General features: G+C 35.7%; 1 protein-coding gene across 1 annotated transcript in view; it reads left to right on the forward strand.

Moving 5' to 3' along the window:
* The window catches only part of LOC122790947 (extracellular calcium-sensing receptor-like), a 285,255-nt gene that overhangs the window by 136,551 nt on the left and 131,731 nt on the right, over positions 1-16,973 (forward strand). The gene's annotated exons all lie outside the window — the stretch shown is intronic.

The raw sequence follows: 16,973 nt of genomic DNA on the forward strand, positions 1-16,973 counted from the left end.
ACTAGCTAGACAGGTATTTTGCTGCAATGGCCAAACTGGACCAATTGCTGCAAACCTGTTAATAAAGCAATATCAATCTTTCACTACAATTGTTTAAAAGATTCTTTATTGGCCTTGTCCAGGCTATGAATGTTTGAACTCTTTAATAGACATTTAGCATTAATCAATGAAGTATGTAAGATGCTGTAAGAAACTTTCCCCAAGTTTAATCTCCATGTATACCACTTATTTCCAAGTAGTACTTCCAATTATTTGTAAAGCAAAAATGTTTAAGTTAAAATACATATGCAAACATATCCCAATATATGTGCAACTGTATTTATCCATTTACCTGTTCATATTGGTACCAAAACTGATTTCACAAACCAGTAATCAGATTTATTTCTAAAATAATCATTATGGTTAGACTGGGTGGAAAAGTCTGAATGCAGGAATACTATTTAATGTTTAAATGAAGGAATTCTGCTTTAGAAGCTTTCTTCATGGGAACTATATGACCTGTACCCCCCCACACACATACACACACTAAATATAGAAACTTTGATGTTACGCTTCCTCAAAGATACACAAAACATGAAGTTTTCTAGTAAAAGCAACATATTCCCTTACTCCATAATAGTATAACTTTAGAGTTAGTATATTTAGCATGCTGTGGTCTGGGTCTGGGGTCTAAGTTCAATCATCAAAGCACAGCCTTTCTGAAAAAGAAAAAAGATGTATTACAATTATAGTCCATTTCATTATATTTTACCATTTTCTGTAAGGATGAGGTTTAGGATGACTTCTCTATCACAATCTGCAGCTAAACATAAACTTATTCAGCTGATTCTAATTTAAATTTTATTTCTAATGTAGTTTATACAGTTTATGGTATGTAAACAGGCAAAATATTTTCAGTGTTAATACATTGAGAAGTAGCTTTATACAATTACTTATGTCAGCAAAGGTGCTTTCTGTGAAACGTTTTTGCTGAAACGGGAGCTGCTAAAATTGCCAGCGATCTAGAGAAAGGCTCCCTGCTACAGATTCACTGAAAGTATGTGTGTATACATATATATATATATATATATATATATATATATATATATATATATATATATATATGGGTCTAGGACACATGCTCGACTAGCATATGTCTGAATCACAAACCATCGAACACCCATACACGAAAGCACTTAACATCGAAAAGCGCTTCCTTGTATGTGTAGTTTCTGCAGGGGGGCTTTGTCCCCCTGCACCCCTACTTTATTATTCTCACTCCGGGATCGCTTTACAGTGGGGAAAAGGGAATTTTCCCTTACCCGCACTGTAGTCCGATCTACAAAACAGGCACACATACACAGAAGCGCTTGTCGATGTTAAGCGCTTTCGTGTATGTGTGTTCGATGTTTTGTGATTCGGACATATGCTAGTCGAGCATGTGTTCAGATCCCATATATATATATATATATATATATATATATATATATATATATATATATATATATATATATATATATATATAGATGGATAGGTATAGGTATAGCTATAGATATACATAGTCTAAACAGGTTTGTTAACATCTGTTTAATTGAATGCATTTGGTCGATATATGCAGATGGTCGACAGGTGCACTAGACTGACAATCCCTGGGTAGAGGGGATATTCCCTTTCCCTGGGGATTATTCACTATCTGAGTTAGTATATATTTAATTAGCAGGGGGTGTGGAGGGTACAGTGGTGCTTGCCCCCTGCAAAAACAATGTTATTTTATCTTTTTTCTCTTGTTTTTTTGTTTGAAAATTGCATGAGTCAAGGTTCTTTCTTGGCACATGCATGGTAAGGTGTTGATGTTCAGTTTGTCAGTCTTGTGTGGTTGGCATTTTAGAGGTTGACATATAGATTACTTGACTAAAAAGAGTAGACCCATACATAGATATACGCATAAATATAACATAATAAGTATATACATATATATGTCTGTGTGTGTGTGTGTGTGTGTGTGTGTGTGTGTGTGTGTGTGTGTGTGTGTGTGTGTGTGTGTGTGTGTGTGTGTGTGTGCATGTGTGCTTGTGTGCGTGTGTGTGTGTGTGTGTGTGTGTGTGTGTGTGTGTGTGTGTGTGTGTGTGTGTGTATATACATATATCTATTTATGCATCTACACACACATACACACACACACACACACACACACACACACACACACACACACACACACACACACACAAATATGTATGTTTCATTCAGGTAGTTAAAAGCTTAAAATTTAGCCACAGAGTTGGAATATGCATTTGTTGCACATTTTCAGTCTTTAGATGTGCTAGATAGTGGTACAACAGGGATTGGAAATTTACTCTTTCCTCACGCTAGTCTGATTTTGGAGTGGTATGTAAAAGTTGCAGAGGGTGCATGTGGGTATAGGGAAGCTTGTCTCCTTGCAAAAAAATTGTTTAAAGATTTTCATATTTTTTATGTGGGTTTGATTTGATGAGTTTGATATATATATTTTTGTTTTTGTGCAGACACTTGACAGTTCAAGCACCTGGCATAACACATACACAAACATATATATATATATATATATATGAAATGTACCTGATAGCTATTTAAGCAATAATCATTGACTGTGTGTGAGTAAATCCTGGTATACCTACACACAGGGGTGGATTATTGTTATTATACAATGACATTATTTAAGAAATTGCTTCCTTTTCTTAAATAATGTCTTAAGGGTGCTGTAGTGTTTCTCCACATTCTTCTTGCTTACTGACGTACTGCACATGCATATGGGGCTTACATTAACACACATACATAGTACATCAGTACAGTGCAGGAGATGCAATGGGGAAGAAAAAATCCCCGTTGCTGTTTTTATATTGTTTTTATTGCCAAGGCTTCTGAGAGGGAGAGTACAGAAATACAAGGAAAATGAGGTGTGTTTGTGATTCTTTACTTTTGTAGAATGCACCTGATTTTTTTCATATTTTGATCTGTCCCTCAGCATATACCAATAGAAAGTCTGTCCAGACTTTTTTCTTTTGGCATATACTCAATTTACAATGGGAGCATTGATTGGGTTGTGCAGTCTACATGCTGTTTTTTGAATACTAATGAGCAGTCATTGTATAATTCGATGCAACTCTGTAACAGACAAGTAGAAAGATGCAGCGATGTAACAGAAGATTTACCTGGTTCATTTTCAACATGTCAACATGGCGATCAGTGTTACCTATAAACAATAAGCCAAGCCAAGTTTGCTGGAATGATCAAAAAGGAGCAAAAATTCAAAATGTAGAAGCAAAAACTTTTAATAACAAGTTAAAACCAAACATTAATTAATGATTCAATAGCACTTCCTGGATTTATAGTTCATAAATTAATTAAACAATTAAACATTTAAGAAGTGAATCAAAGCAAAGCAATCAATTAAAACTCTAAAACTCATAAAATGCATAGGTAGTATACAAAAAACAGGAAATAAACCAAAGGGTACCACACCTATTCCATATGTAGCTAGAAAATAAATAAATAAATAGCCACATGAATAATAGGTGTGGCCCTCTTTAAGTTATTTCATGTTTAATTGTATTACTACCCCACAAATTTTATGAGTTGTTATTGTTGTCAAAAGTTTTAATTGATTTGGTTTAATTCACCTCTTAAATGTTTAATTGAATAATTAATTGATGATGAAATAGGATTCTAGGAAGTGCTATTGAATCATTAGATAATGTTTAGATTTAACTTGTTCTTAAAAGTTTCTATGTCTACATTTTGAATTTTTGGCTCCTTTTTGATCATTCCAGCACACTTGGCTTGGTTTATTGAGTTTTGGTTGTGTGCATGGCTACATTCTGTTTTTTTTTTTTTTACCTAAAGACAAACACAGCTAGTATGTTTATATTTGTGTTCTCTCAGTAACTCACATTGATTGCTTTTAGTTGCTCCTCCATGGTTGTGTAATTATAGAATTAGTATATTTAAGTCAGGGGAGAGTGGGGGGATGAAACTCGCATATGGGAAGAGCAGTGAGCTTGCACCCTGCAAACTTTCTTCTTAAGGTATTTCTCTTTGCATGATGTATTTACAAATAAATGAGTTTTTAGCCATTTGGTTTCAGTATTTTGAAATTCAGAGCTTACATGCAATCCAATGACCATATTTATATCTATATCTGTATTGGTTAACTAACTGACCAATCACTTCATCATGGTCTAAAAGAGAGATCTAATAAGACTTCATCTAATACTAGGTTGCACTAAATACTACACACTACAACTCTGATGATAATTAAAACGTATTTTGTAATCAGTGGTGTCATTTTTTTATAGATTAATAAGCAATATTACAGTTTGCTTTTGTGTTGGATTGCATGATCTGGTAGTACATATTCAATTTTATTTGTCTTTTTTGACTGTAGTGCAACAATGAAAATGTTATATATAAGTTAGAGGATGTGTGAGGTGAAACCCCCCTCCTTCTTGGGGGGTGCAGGGGGAGTTGGTCACCTGCAAAAAAAGATTTCTTCTGAATTTGATATTTCTGAGTTATGGCCTTACATGAAATGTGTGTGTTAGATGATGTTTGTTTCAATCCTTTGTGCTTAGATATTGCTTATTTTATGGCAGTTGGCACAGAGGATCAAGGAGCTGCTCATAGGCTGTTCTTGTGGTCCAGTGATCCAGAGTTTGAGTCCCTCACCTCCTTTGCCTGACTTTTACTCTGAGCAAGTCACTTAACTAGACAGACCTACCTGGCTGTCTCTAAAAATACTCTAATCCAGTTAACAAATATAAAATAAGCCATGTAAGGTTTATATTGATTCACTGATACCAGTTTATACAAAATTTAATATAGTAATCCCAAGCTATCAAAATTCTTCTCATCAAAACATACTCTAGCAAAACAAAAAAGTAACTGGAACCATGAGCAGGGATAAACAGTAGTTAATCTAAAAAATTCAAAGTCCACAACTTACTTGAATAATTGCTTTTTAAAAGTAATAGTTGTTTATTCCAAGAGTTTAAAATTCAAAATGAGGTTAGAAGTGTTAATTCCACAAGTTTAAAATGCACAACATACTTAAACAGTTGTTGTTTATTCCACAAGTTTAAAATCCACAACATACTTAAAATGTTGCAAGCGCAGAAGACACTTCTACCCAGATAGGCTTCATTAGGCAAAGAAACTGAGCAACACATTGTGCTTAGCTTATATAATCAATGTGTAGTCACGTGTTAAAATTGTAGTCACATGATAAGATAAAAATAAGTAAACTACATGTAAAATTGTATGTATAAAAATGTAAGTGACAATAACAGTAAAAAAATTAATAGATAAAGAAGGTACTTGTAAAATTTTTGACTTTTTAATTTTTTTAACATATAGGGTACAGACAAATACAAAAAGTTCAGTCTACTTGAGTAAGTAAGTACTTCAAATAAGGCTTAATGATAACCATGTCATTCAAGCCAGGGGGTATATGTGCCATAAATCTAAAAATCCACTACAGTTCTATCCTCTCTGTATGTCATTTTATGTCACCCCCTCTAAGTGGTGCACGAATAACTTGCAAAATAGCAAATTTAAAAGTATAAGTTAGATCTGTATTAAGAATATGTTTATATAAGGCATTTGTTTAGACACTCCTCCTCACGTCTGACATGTGTTCACCTATTCTCTCTTTTAATTTTCTATTTGTCTTGCCTATGTATCTGCTATGTATATTAAGTGCTGTGTGTTGCAATTATCAAATGATCTTAGTTCAAAAGCTACATCTTTGACTGGATGTCTAACAAACTTGTCAGTATTAATGTACTTGCAAAACATGCAGACATTACATCTGTATGTTCCTTGCTTATTAGTGTAAAAGTAAGATGTATTTTTTGGTCGCTCTTTATAACAAAGAATGTTCTTTAAGTTACTAGCTCTTCTATAACTAAAACTTGGTGAATCAGATATGATATTCCTTATCTCAGTTAGCTCAGTTATTATAGACCAGTATTTTAATAGTGTTCTTTATGACTGGTGTATATCTATCATGTGTAAGAGTGTATCTTAGTTTGGGTCTACTTTGATTCACAGAAAAATCATTTCAGTGAATTTCAAAACACTCACACCAAATCACTGAAAGCTCAAATCACTGAATCACATTTCACTGAATGTAAGTACTGTTAGGCAAATCAAATGTATATGCCCTTTTCCCCACTGTAGTGTGATCCTGGAGTTAGTATATATATATATTTAGTGGGGGTATGCGGGCACAGCCCCCACATTGGGAGGTGTGGGGGAAGTAGCCCCCCACCTACTCTTGGTTTTATATTGTTAGCTTTCAATGAAATGAGATTCATAAATATAAAAGCTAAGTAGGTGGGCGCTATGACTCCCACACCCCCCAATTTTGGGAGCTGTGCCTCCCACACATCCCTAACTATATATACTAACTCCAGGATCACACTACAGTCGGAAAAAGGGCATATACATTTTATTTGCCAAACAGTACTTACATTCAGGGAAATGTGATTCAGTGAAATGAGTTTTCAGTGATTTGAGCTTTCAACGATTTTTTGAGGGTGTACTGAAATTCAGTGAAATGAGTTTTTAGTGAATCAAAGTAGAACCCTTAGTTTGATATCATTATGGCTGGTGGACGATCATACGTCTCTGTTGGTTGTTAGCAAAGATGTGTATTCTGTGGATCTCTTGTTTAAAATGTCTTGTTTAGTTGTTTTAACTTGTTGTTGACTAGAACCTTTCTGTATGAATTCTGAAGCAGTCCTTTCAAGTTGCTGTTCCATTAGTGAATCATTTGCATTTAATTTAGCTGTCCTAACAAGTTGATTTTTAACAATGTTTGGATAGATATGTGATGGGTATAAGCTGGTTCTATGTAGATATGTATTTTTCCTGGATGGTTTTCTGTACATAGTGGTATTTATCTGACCAGTATAAAGTTTGTTTAGGGTTATGTCAAGGAAATTAATTGCATGAAAGGACACTTTACATTTAAACTTTAAGAAATCAATAGTTGTAGAGATGTATGACTTAAATTTCCTGAATTCTTTTAGTGTACCTTCCAAAAATAAGAAAAGGTCATCCACAAACCTTTTATAAAATTTCACATTTCTGAGATAGGGATTATTTTCACTGACTATATGTTGTTTCTCCCATTGGTACATTACAATGTTGGCATAGGTGTTGACAACTGGAGTCCCCATTGCCACACCTCTTCCCTATTTGTAAAATGTCTTTTGATATAAAAAGATGTTATTGGTAAGTATAATATATAGCAATTCACAAATAACATTAATGTGACTGTGTATAATCAGAGAATTCAAGTAAATGTTTAATAATCAACTTCCTATCTCATTGGGAATAACTGTAAACAATGAGTCTACATCTAATGTAACAGGAAAACAGTTTTTTTTGTTGGGTGTAACATAAGCCATTCTGATAGATGAGAAATGAAATCAGCTGTGTACTTGATAATTGTACCTTTTACTTGTAAATAGTTCTTAAGTTGGTTATCAAGGTAGCTAGATAAGGGCTATGTCACCCATCCTCTTGCTGACACTATTGGTCTAAGCGGGGGAGATACAAGGGATTTATAGACTTTAGGTATGTCATATATTATAGGTACAACAGGACTAGCAGTTCTAAAGTACTGGTATAATTCTTCTCCAATGAGGTTGTCCTTGAACATATTTTCTAGTCATAAGGAAATCTGCTTAATTATCAGATTTACCAGTTGTTTGTGTATTTGCTCATAATCTGAGGTGGCTAGCATAGAGAGCATTTGATTGTTATAGTAGTCAAAGTTCATAATCACAGTACTCCTACCTTTGTCTGCTGATTTTATGACTATGTCTGAATTTGTAGTTAGATTCTTGACTGTCTGTATCTCTGATGCGGTCAAGTAAAAGTATTTACTCTGATTGTCACTGTAAAAATGTTTATATAGTTCTTTTTTCACTGATTTTTCAAAGGCAAAAACAAGCGGATTGTTAGGTAGTATGAAGGTACTTGAACATCTGGATGCATTCAGTGGGACATTGTTCTCTTTGAACAAAATCTTAAGGTTCAGAGAACGTATAAAATATTTAAGTTCTAGCAACATTTGAGCAATATCAATTTGAGTGGAGGGTACAGATGTTAATCCTTTAGATAAAACTGACAGTTCATCTGAATTTAAAGTATAAGATGATACATTTATTACTCTTGATTCATTGTGTGTTGGAACTTCATTTGGTTCCTGGTTATGGGTCTGTTGTTTTTCCTCCTCTTGTCATTCATGTGCCTTTTCTGTTGAGGTTCCAACATGGGCAGGGGGTCTGTCAACAAAATTGTAAAATCCAAGGGATCTAGAGCAGCAACGTTGTTAGCATCTACTAAGGTTATTGGCCATTGCATTTCCTGCTGCATGGGTTCAGTAGGCATATCCTCAGTAGTTAGAAGTTGTACATTGATTAGTTCTTGTTGTGGTTGATTACGTAGGTTACTGGTTCTGTTGGTTGGCCAAGTAAAGATGTTTCCAGATTTAAAATCATTTGGGTCTCTACAAAGTTTTTTTTTTTTGTTGTTTCTATTAACCTCTGTTCAAAAGCTATAATGTGGTCTAATGTTTCTTGTAAAAAACAAAAATGTTCACTTGCTTTGATACTCATAATGATATCCTTGGTAGATAACTTCTACTTCCTTGCTTAGTTGCTGTTCATTTGGATTAAAGAAGGTAAGCATAAGCTCCATGTAATGAAAGGAGCAGCTCAGATTCATTAACTGCCAGCATCTGTGTAGATCTAGATATAGTTCTCTATAAGAGGGCATTTTTATTATGTGTAACCCTCTTGGTACTATCTTTTTTTGTAAATAAACTGAAAAGCTTAAATGCTGCCATTGCAGGCATTTGAAGAGAAAAACACTTTGATCAAATTGATGCAACTTGTCTCAATATTGCCTAAGACTATCCACATTCTGATTAGGCTGCATGGTAGAAGAATCATTATTAAAGTCCAGGTCTCCCAATAGAGGTTCTTAGAGACATTAATGATTTCAGAAATTGGTGTAATTTTTTCTAGCTGGCAAGTTGCTGGTTGAAGGTATCCCTGAAATGCTCATGTCCACTGCACCCACCGATAAAGAAACAGCAAAAGTAAAATGACAGTATCAGTGCAGTGACAAGTCCATTACTAATAAGGGAAAACTAGCAGAACAAAAATGTAACTGGAACTATGAGCAGGGATAAACAGTAGTTAATTCAAAAAAAATAAAAGTCCACAACTTACTTTAAGAGTTGCTTTTTTAAAAGTAATAGTTGTTTATTCCAAAAGTTTAAAATCCAGATGTAGTTAGAAGTGCTAATTCCACAAGTTTAAAATCCACAACGTACTTAAAAAGTTGCTGATTATTCCACAAGTTTAAAATCCACAACATACTTAAAATGTTGCAAGTGCAGAAGACACTTCCACCCAGATAGGCTTTGTTAGGCAAAGAAACTGAGCAACACATTGTGCTTAGCTTATATAATCAATGTGTAGTCACATGTTAAAATTGTAGTCACATGATAAGATAAAAATAAGTAAGCTACATGTAAAATTGTATGTATAAAAATAACAGAAATGTAATAAATAATGAAGGTACTTGTAACATTTTTGATTTTTCAATTTTTTAACATACAGACAAATACAAAAAGTTCAGTGTATTTGAGTAAGTAATTCAAATGGTAACCATGCCATTCGATCCAGGGGGTATATGTACCTTAAATCTAAAAATTCATTGGAGTTCTGTCCTCTGTGTGTGTAATTTTGTGTCACGCCCTCTAAGCAGTACACGAATAACTTGCAAAATAGCAAACTTAAAAGTACGAGTAACATCTGTATTAAGAATATGTTTATATAAGACATTTGTTTAGACACTCCTTCTCATGTCTGACATGCATTGACCTATTCTCTCTTTTATTTTTCCATTTGTCTTGCCTATGTAGTATGCTTGGTACTTGGAGCAGTTTGCTATGTATATTAAGCATTGTGTGTTGCAATTACCAAATGCTCTTAGTTCAAAAGCTACATCTTTGACTGGATGTCTTACAAACTTGTCAGTATTAATGTACTTACAAAAAATGCAATCATTACATATGTATGTTCCTTGCTTATTAGTGTAAAAGTAAGTTGTATTTTTGGTTGCTCTTTATAACAAAGAATGTTCTTTAAGTTGCTACCTCTTTTATAAATAAAACGTGGGGAATCTGATGTGATGTTCCATAGCTCAAGTATCTCAGTTAGTATAGACCAGTATTTTTTAACAGTGTTCTTTATGACTGGTGTATTTCTATCATGTGTAGGAGTGTATCTTAGTTTGATATGATTATGGCTGGTGGATCATCATACGTCTCTGTTGGTGGTTAGCAGAGGTGTGTATTCTGTGGATCTCTTGTTTATAATATCTTGTTTAATTGTTTTAACTTGTTGTTGATTATAACCTCTCTATATGAATTCTGAAGCAGCCCTTTCAAGTTGCTGGTCCATTAATGAATCATTTGTATTTAATATAGCTATCCTAACAAGTTAATATTTAAGAATGTTTGGCTAGATATGTGATGGATGTAAGCTGGTTCTATGTAGATATGTATTTTTCCTGAATGGCTTTCTGTACATAGTAGTATCTATCTGACCAGTATAAAGTTTGTTTAGGGTTATGTCAAGAAAATTAATTGTATGAAAAGATCCTTCACATTTAAACTTTAAGAAATCAGTGTTTGTAAAGATGTATGACTCAAGTTTCTTGCATTCTTCTAGTGTACTTTCTCATAATAAGAAAAGTTCATCCACAAACCTTTTATAAAATTTCACATTTCTGAGATAGGGATTATTTTCACTGACGATATGTTGTTTCTCCCATTGGTACATTACAATGTTGGCATTGTACCCTTCACCACACCTTTTTTCTGTTTGTAAAACTTACTCAAGAATTATATAAACTACTCATATACCCCTGCATCTCTAAACATGAATACCAATGATCCACTCATTGAAGGCAGCTTGTGATATCCTTCCAGTAATCCAGGTAGCTGGTTTTCAGGACAAACAAAATAAGACTTTAATTGGGATACAAGCAAATATGACCTATAATTACCTGCAGATAGCTTATCTTATCCACCACTCCAGAGGAATAAGACAAGTGTGCAGACTTTAGAAAAACTGTTTTATTTAGTCTTAACACATGGATGCGTGTTCTTGCAGTCAGATCTTATTAGTTTTACAGTGAGCTCTGCCCTGGTTATTAGGGCTTTGTGAGAGGAGTGGTCAGAATAGCCAGATGCTTTAATTGGTGGAGATATAATACACCTAATTTGAATATGTCAAAATGGGTGCATGTTTTAATTGGTGGAGATGAAAGTCACCTCATTTGAATATGACCAAAAGTCCACCAATGGGGTGGGGTATCCACACTGGCTAATACTTCCTTATCCTCATATAGAATGTATGTATATCAGTTAACCTTAATAAATATAAGTCAAATGGCAACTCAGCCTGTTCAAGCAAGGTAATTCATTTGTGCTTATTTTAGCAGAACCCTGTATTACTACTTTAACTGAACAAATTGTCCTGCTTGAGATACCAAGGATTTCCTAAGATTTTAACATTCTAAAAACACTTTCACTATATGCCTTCTTCAGATCCATCTCAGAAATCATTATAGCAGTGTAAGTGATTGCTTTGGTATCCACCTTTTCTATCAGACTTTTTTGTAGATTTTCAAATCAATTAATTTTGTTTGTAATAAATCAGACTGTGATTTAACTTTCTCAGTATTAAAACACTTTTGATAGAAATGCAAGTATTGAGTCCAGGTGGTTTGCAAGCATTTAGTTTGATGATCTAGTGGAGCTCCGCCTTTTCTAAGATGGCATTCCTGTTGCCTTCAAGAAGCCCCATCTCTAGTTTATCCAGTACATGAAAGCTGAATATTTCATGTTGAGGATTTTCCAGGTGGTGCTTTGCTAGTGGATTTTTGAGCACAATAGGTCTTATGCCTGATAAATGGTGGGCCATTCTGACCTTTAATTTGTTAATAGTTTTACCTTCATAAAAACTTCTACAAGATCCACATTGGGTACTCTATGTAACAAACTGAGTGTTACAATCACACTTGCTTGTAACTCCAGTAAGTCTTGCTGTAGTTGGGGCAATAAAAATCATCAGAATTACTCACTTGCTTGCAAAAGGTGAAGTAGGGTGGTCCACATTTGAAGGTCCAATTATTTTCCTTTATTGTTTTGCCTTTGCTCTCGATGCAGTCTTTCAAATTCTTTGCTCTTCTAAACACAAAAGAGGGCCTAGGTTTAAGTATTTTATTCCGCTCTTTGCTCTTGGAAATGATGACCCAGTTATTTGTGATTACTTTGCAGATTTCTTTGTAGTCAGTGGTAAATGTTAAGCCATGCTCCTTTTTCTCTTTTCATAATTTTTGTCAGTATATCTGTGTCAAAATTCCGAAGTAGCTCATTGAGACTTGGATCATTCTGTTAATTCAGAGTTCTAATTGGCTCCAGGATGTATGTGGTGAAGCATTTTCCCTGTGGGAAAAATCTTTTAATTCTTTCAAAACTCTCACAATCTTCATTCCCTGGGATTTCACATGCTTTTTTTTTTGTGATTTGAGGGTGTGTGCTGCTTTTCTGTAGCAACATATTTAATTGAGTGGGTTTCCTAACAAGATTGTTAGTCGGAGTACCTTCTCCAGATCTTTAGTTATGGTGAGGTCCAGAAAGTTAACTGCTGTTTTGCTGTAGTCACACCTGAATTTTAGGAAGTTAGCGGATTGATTAATAAAGTCCAAAAAACTTTCAAGGTGGAGTTTTCTACTCCTGATAAAATAAAAATGTCATCTATAAAGCATAGATAACATTTGATAGAATCCATGTATTTACTTTGGACCACTGTCTCCTCCTCCAATTTCTCAAGGACTATATTAGCCAAGCTGGGTGCCATGGCTTCACCCATGGCTATGCCAGTGATGTGTCTATAGAACTGTCCATGAAAAGTGAAATAGCTTTTAATAAGAAGGATATCCAAAAGCTTATCCAGGATCTCTGTCTCTCCAAGAAAGGCTGCCCTGTCTTTCAGACATGATTCAATGGTAGCCGGTATGTAGTGTCAATGTGGAAAAACAGTATATAGTTCTTCCACATCTATGTTTACTAAGATAGTGCTGTCACTGATGGGCATGCATTTAATCTTTTGAGAAAATCCAAAGTGTCTAATATAAAGGATTTATTTTATTCTGTGAGTGGTTTGATCTGAACTTCAAGGAATATTGAGATGAATTATGTTATCGACTCACCACTAGCCACAGCAAGTCTACATGGTGGCAGCTATATTCTTGTGTGGCTTTGGGATTTCAAAGAAGTTGAGGATTTTTGGATAGGCTATGGTAAAAAAAATAAAACAACTTTGCCTTTAATAGATCATCCTCATGCTTCGTTCTAAGGTCTCCGTGTATTTTATTGTAAGGCATCTGAACTGTGACTATGTCCTTTTTGTCATAATACTTTTCATTGCTGAGCATGCTTTTGATCTTGGTAACATAACTGATGGTATCTGTAACCATTATTCCCCCACCCTTATCAGCTTTCTTGACTGTTCTAGTTCTGTCATTGCTTAGGTTCCTTAAAGTATTGATCTATTCTTTGGACAAATTGTAAACATTTATTTTTGGAAGGTTTACTGAAGACCTTCCAGATTTCTGCTTCACACTTGCTCTTGAAGGCTGCAAGTGTGCGGGTGGATTGGGGGAGGGTGTAACTGGGTAATTTCTACTTGACTGATTTTACATTACTCTGAAAGTCTGTATTGTTCTTTTGTTTGTCATTGACAAATACTTCTAAGTTGAGCTTTGTAACATAAAAATTAAGATCTATAACAGTGGTAATGAAATTACTTCTACTGTGAGGGATAAAAGTCATGCCCTTACCTGAAACCACATTTTCTATTGTTGTGAGAGGTTTTGTCACATGTTTCCAGATCTTAACATTGGATTGTCCATCTCTCTTCCCAGTCCACACTCTGTTCTCCACCTATAGTGTCTCTGTGGTGATGGTGAGATCCCTTTGTGGTTTTGTTCCTTCATGTGGTAGCTTCCTGGTGTAGTTTGATTGTGGCTGGGTCACTTTTGGGTTTATGTCACTTGATAGATGGTGGTGGGCTTTGTGGGAGATTGTGTAGTTAAGTCCAGTCTGAGTGGAGACCGAGCTCTCTGAAAATCCTGATTCACCTCAGTAGTGTCCTGCCCTCTTGCTTGCTTTTTTGTATTGTTCTGGTGATCCTGTTGGTTCTCTTACACAGTGTCCTGCCAGTGGATATGTGAACACTTAAATTTTTATGTCTGATAAATGGTGGGCCATTCTGACCTTTAGTTTATTAATAGTTTTGTCCATGTAGAGACTTCTGCAAGAGCTACATTGGGGCCAGTATATGACAAATTCCCCTCACAAAACCCTTATAAATATGGCAGAATTCACTGTAAAACCATTAAGCTTTGATTGCAATGACACTCATCAATCTGAGAAGACAAAATAAAACAGTTGTTCTAAGCACTGCATCAGTTACGTTATTCCTATGGAGAGGAGTAGATAAGTCATCTATGGTCAGCTGTGGTTCTGATTTGCTTGTATCCCAATCAAAGTCCTGCATCTCTAAATATACTGAGAGCAAGCAACAGTGGTGATAAGCAGAAATGTTCTTATTCTCCACTGTTACACATTATTTCTGTAGAGCAACACAATATTCCACTGAAAAACAATCAAAGTAATTTTAGTTTTCTGATGAACTGTGCATCATGGATGCAATGCTAATTAATAATGTTAATTATGTCTCCTTATATACATACATATATGTGTATATGTATGTTTATGTGTGTATTTGTGTGGACCAGTTGGCATAATGGTTAAGGTTTTTGCCTCCAATGCACAAGGTAATCCTGATGTCTGGTCAATGCCTATATGACATTTGCATGTTATCTCTAGGTCTCTGTGGGGTTCCTCCCATCTCCAAAAACATGCTGAGTGTTTCCACCTCAAACTCACCCACAAATGATGCTGTGGGCAGCAGCAAAGACTCTAGTGGTGCCTATAAGGGGAAGAGTTGTGTAGACCAACCACTTTGAGTATCCACTGTGGTGCACAGTATCCTCAATATAGGAGAACATGGATTACAGACTGTGCACCATGTCAGGGCTAACCACTCAATGGTGTATCTCTAGGTGATTCAGTCATGTTGACTAATGTTGTCAAAATGATATTTATATTTGCCACTGGTAAGTGGGTTGAGGACCCAGCCTACTCTGAGATATGCCACCAGGTGCTCATGCTAACAGTGGGATGGGTTCTGCCCCTGCCATAAAGACCAGCAGCCCTGGGCAAATAAGCTACTGCATGACTGGTGTCCAGTTGCTTGGGTTACCTTGGATAGCTCTGTTTTGGGAAAGCTGAATGTAAAACCAATCAACCCGTCAAACATGCACTAAGAATTCACAGAAAGTTCACTAACAAGAAGCAGCTTAGAAGTGGATGAAATGATGGTAAGGAGGAGGCTGGACATCCTATGTATCCAGGAGGCAAGAAGGAAGGGCAGTGAAGCAAAGCCGCTTGGCTTGGATCCAGAGTCAACTACTACACAAGAGGACAAACTAGAAATGGAGTGGGAATTGTGACAAAGGAGAGGCATGTCATTAGAATTAATGATAGACTCATGGCAATCAGACTGCAGTATAAGGGTAGGGCACTGTGTATGCCTCACAGGAGGCATGCCTCTCAACTGTACAGATTTTCACAGAATGTACAAATTTTGCCACATATTTTTGGCCTGTTTCTCATAAAATTGTGTTTTTTCTGACAAATTAGTGGCAAATCAATTAAATATTGAAATTAGAAACAATGACAGACATTTGAGTTTCAGGCTTCATACCCTTCAGAAATGTCATGCTAATGCAAAACCTGTTAGCCGATCAGCTTTCTAACGGTGTAATAGCAATATTTAAAAATTGCTCTTATTTTTGGATCTTTGCCCCAGTTTTATTTATGACTTTGTCCAGATTTCTTGCTCTAAGAGGTTGAGAGGTATAACAGTGAAGAAAGTGCATTCAGATAGCAGTTGCAGGATGTACCAGATGAAGCAGGACAATATAAACTGATGTTGATAATGGGTGACCTGAATGTACATATTGGGACAGGCATATATGAAGACTACCTTGGTCCACATGGGTGGGGTAACAAGAATAAAGAAGGAGAGGCCATTCTAGCTCTATAACTGACAAATGGCTTGATAGTAGCCAACACATAGTTCAGCAAGAGAGACAGTCACAAAATCACATACATGAGTGGCCAACATGCAACTCAGTTAGACTTCCTCCTAGTAAATCTAGGCCCCTGGGTGATTGCAAAGTCATCCCCAATGAAACAGTCAGTCCACAGCATAAATCATTACTTGTCACAATGAGCTGCAAGCATTGATCAGAGAAGACACTAATGCCAACAGGAACGAGGCTGAAAACCAGGAAGATGACAGGAGACAAAGCGCAAGAGTTCAAGGAATTACTTAGGGCTCTAGCACCTCAGGATATACAGGAAATATGTAGAGTTGAAGAATGACAGCACCTCAGAACTGCATGCATGAGGACTGCAGAACTGGTATGTTCCCAAGCCAGTTATGGGAATAAAGTATATAAGGAAAGCCGGTAGTGGAATGCAGAAGTCCAGGAAGTCAGCAAAAGAAAGAAATGCAGGAAAAAGTAGGAGATAGAACAGATAGGCCAGGCTATGAAAGAATACTTGTTGGCTAACAAACAGTCTAAGAGAGGAGTTGCAGTAGCAAAGGACAGGGCATCAGAAGTACTCTACCATCTTCTGGAAACTGGAAAGTGACTTGGTAGATGACAAAAAAAAAACTGTATCAGCTTGCGAGGCAAAAACAGAAAGAAACAACCTGCTCACCAGTCCACAG

Source organism: Protopterus annectens, chromosome 16.part0 (assembly GCF_019279795.1).
Source record: "Protopterus annectens isolate FY-2018-M chromosome 16.part0, PAN1.0, whole genome shotgun sequence".
Taxonomy (NCBI): Eukaryota; Metazoa; Chordata; order Ceratodontiformes; family Protopteridae; genus Protopterus; species Protopterus annectens.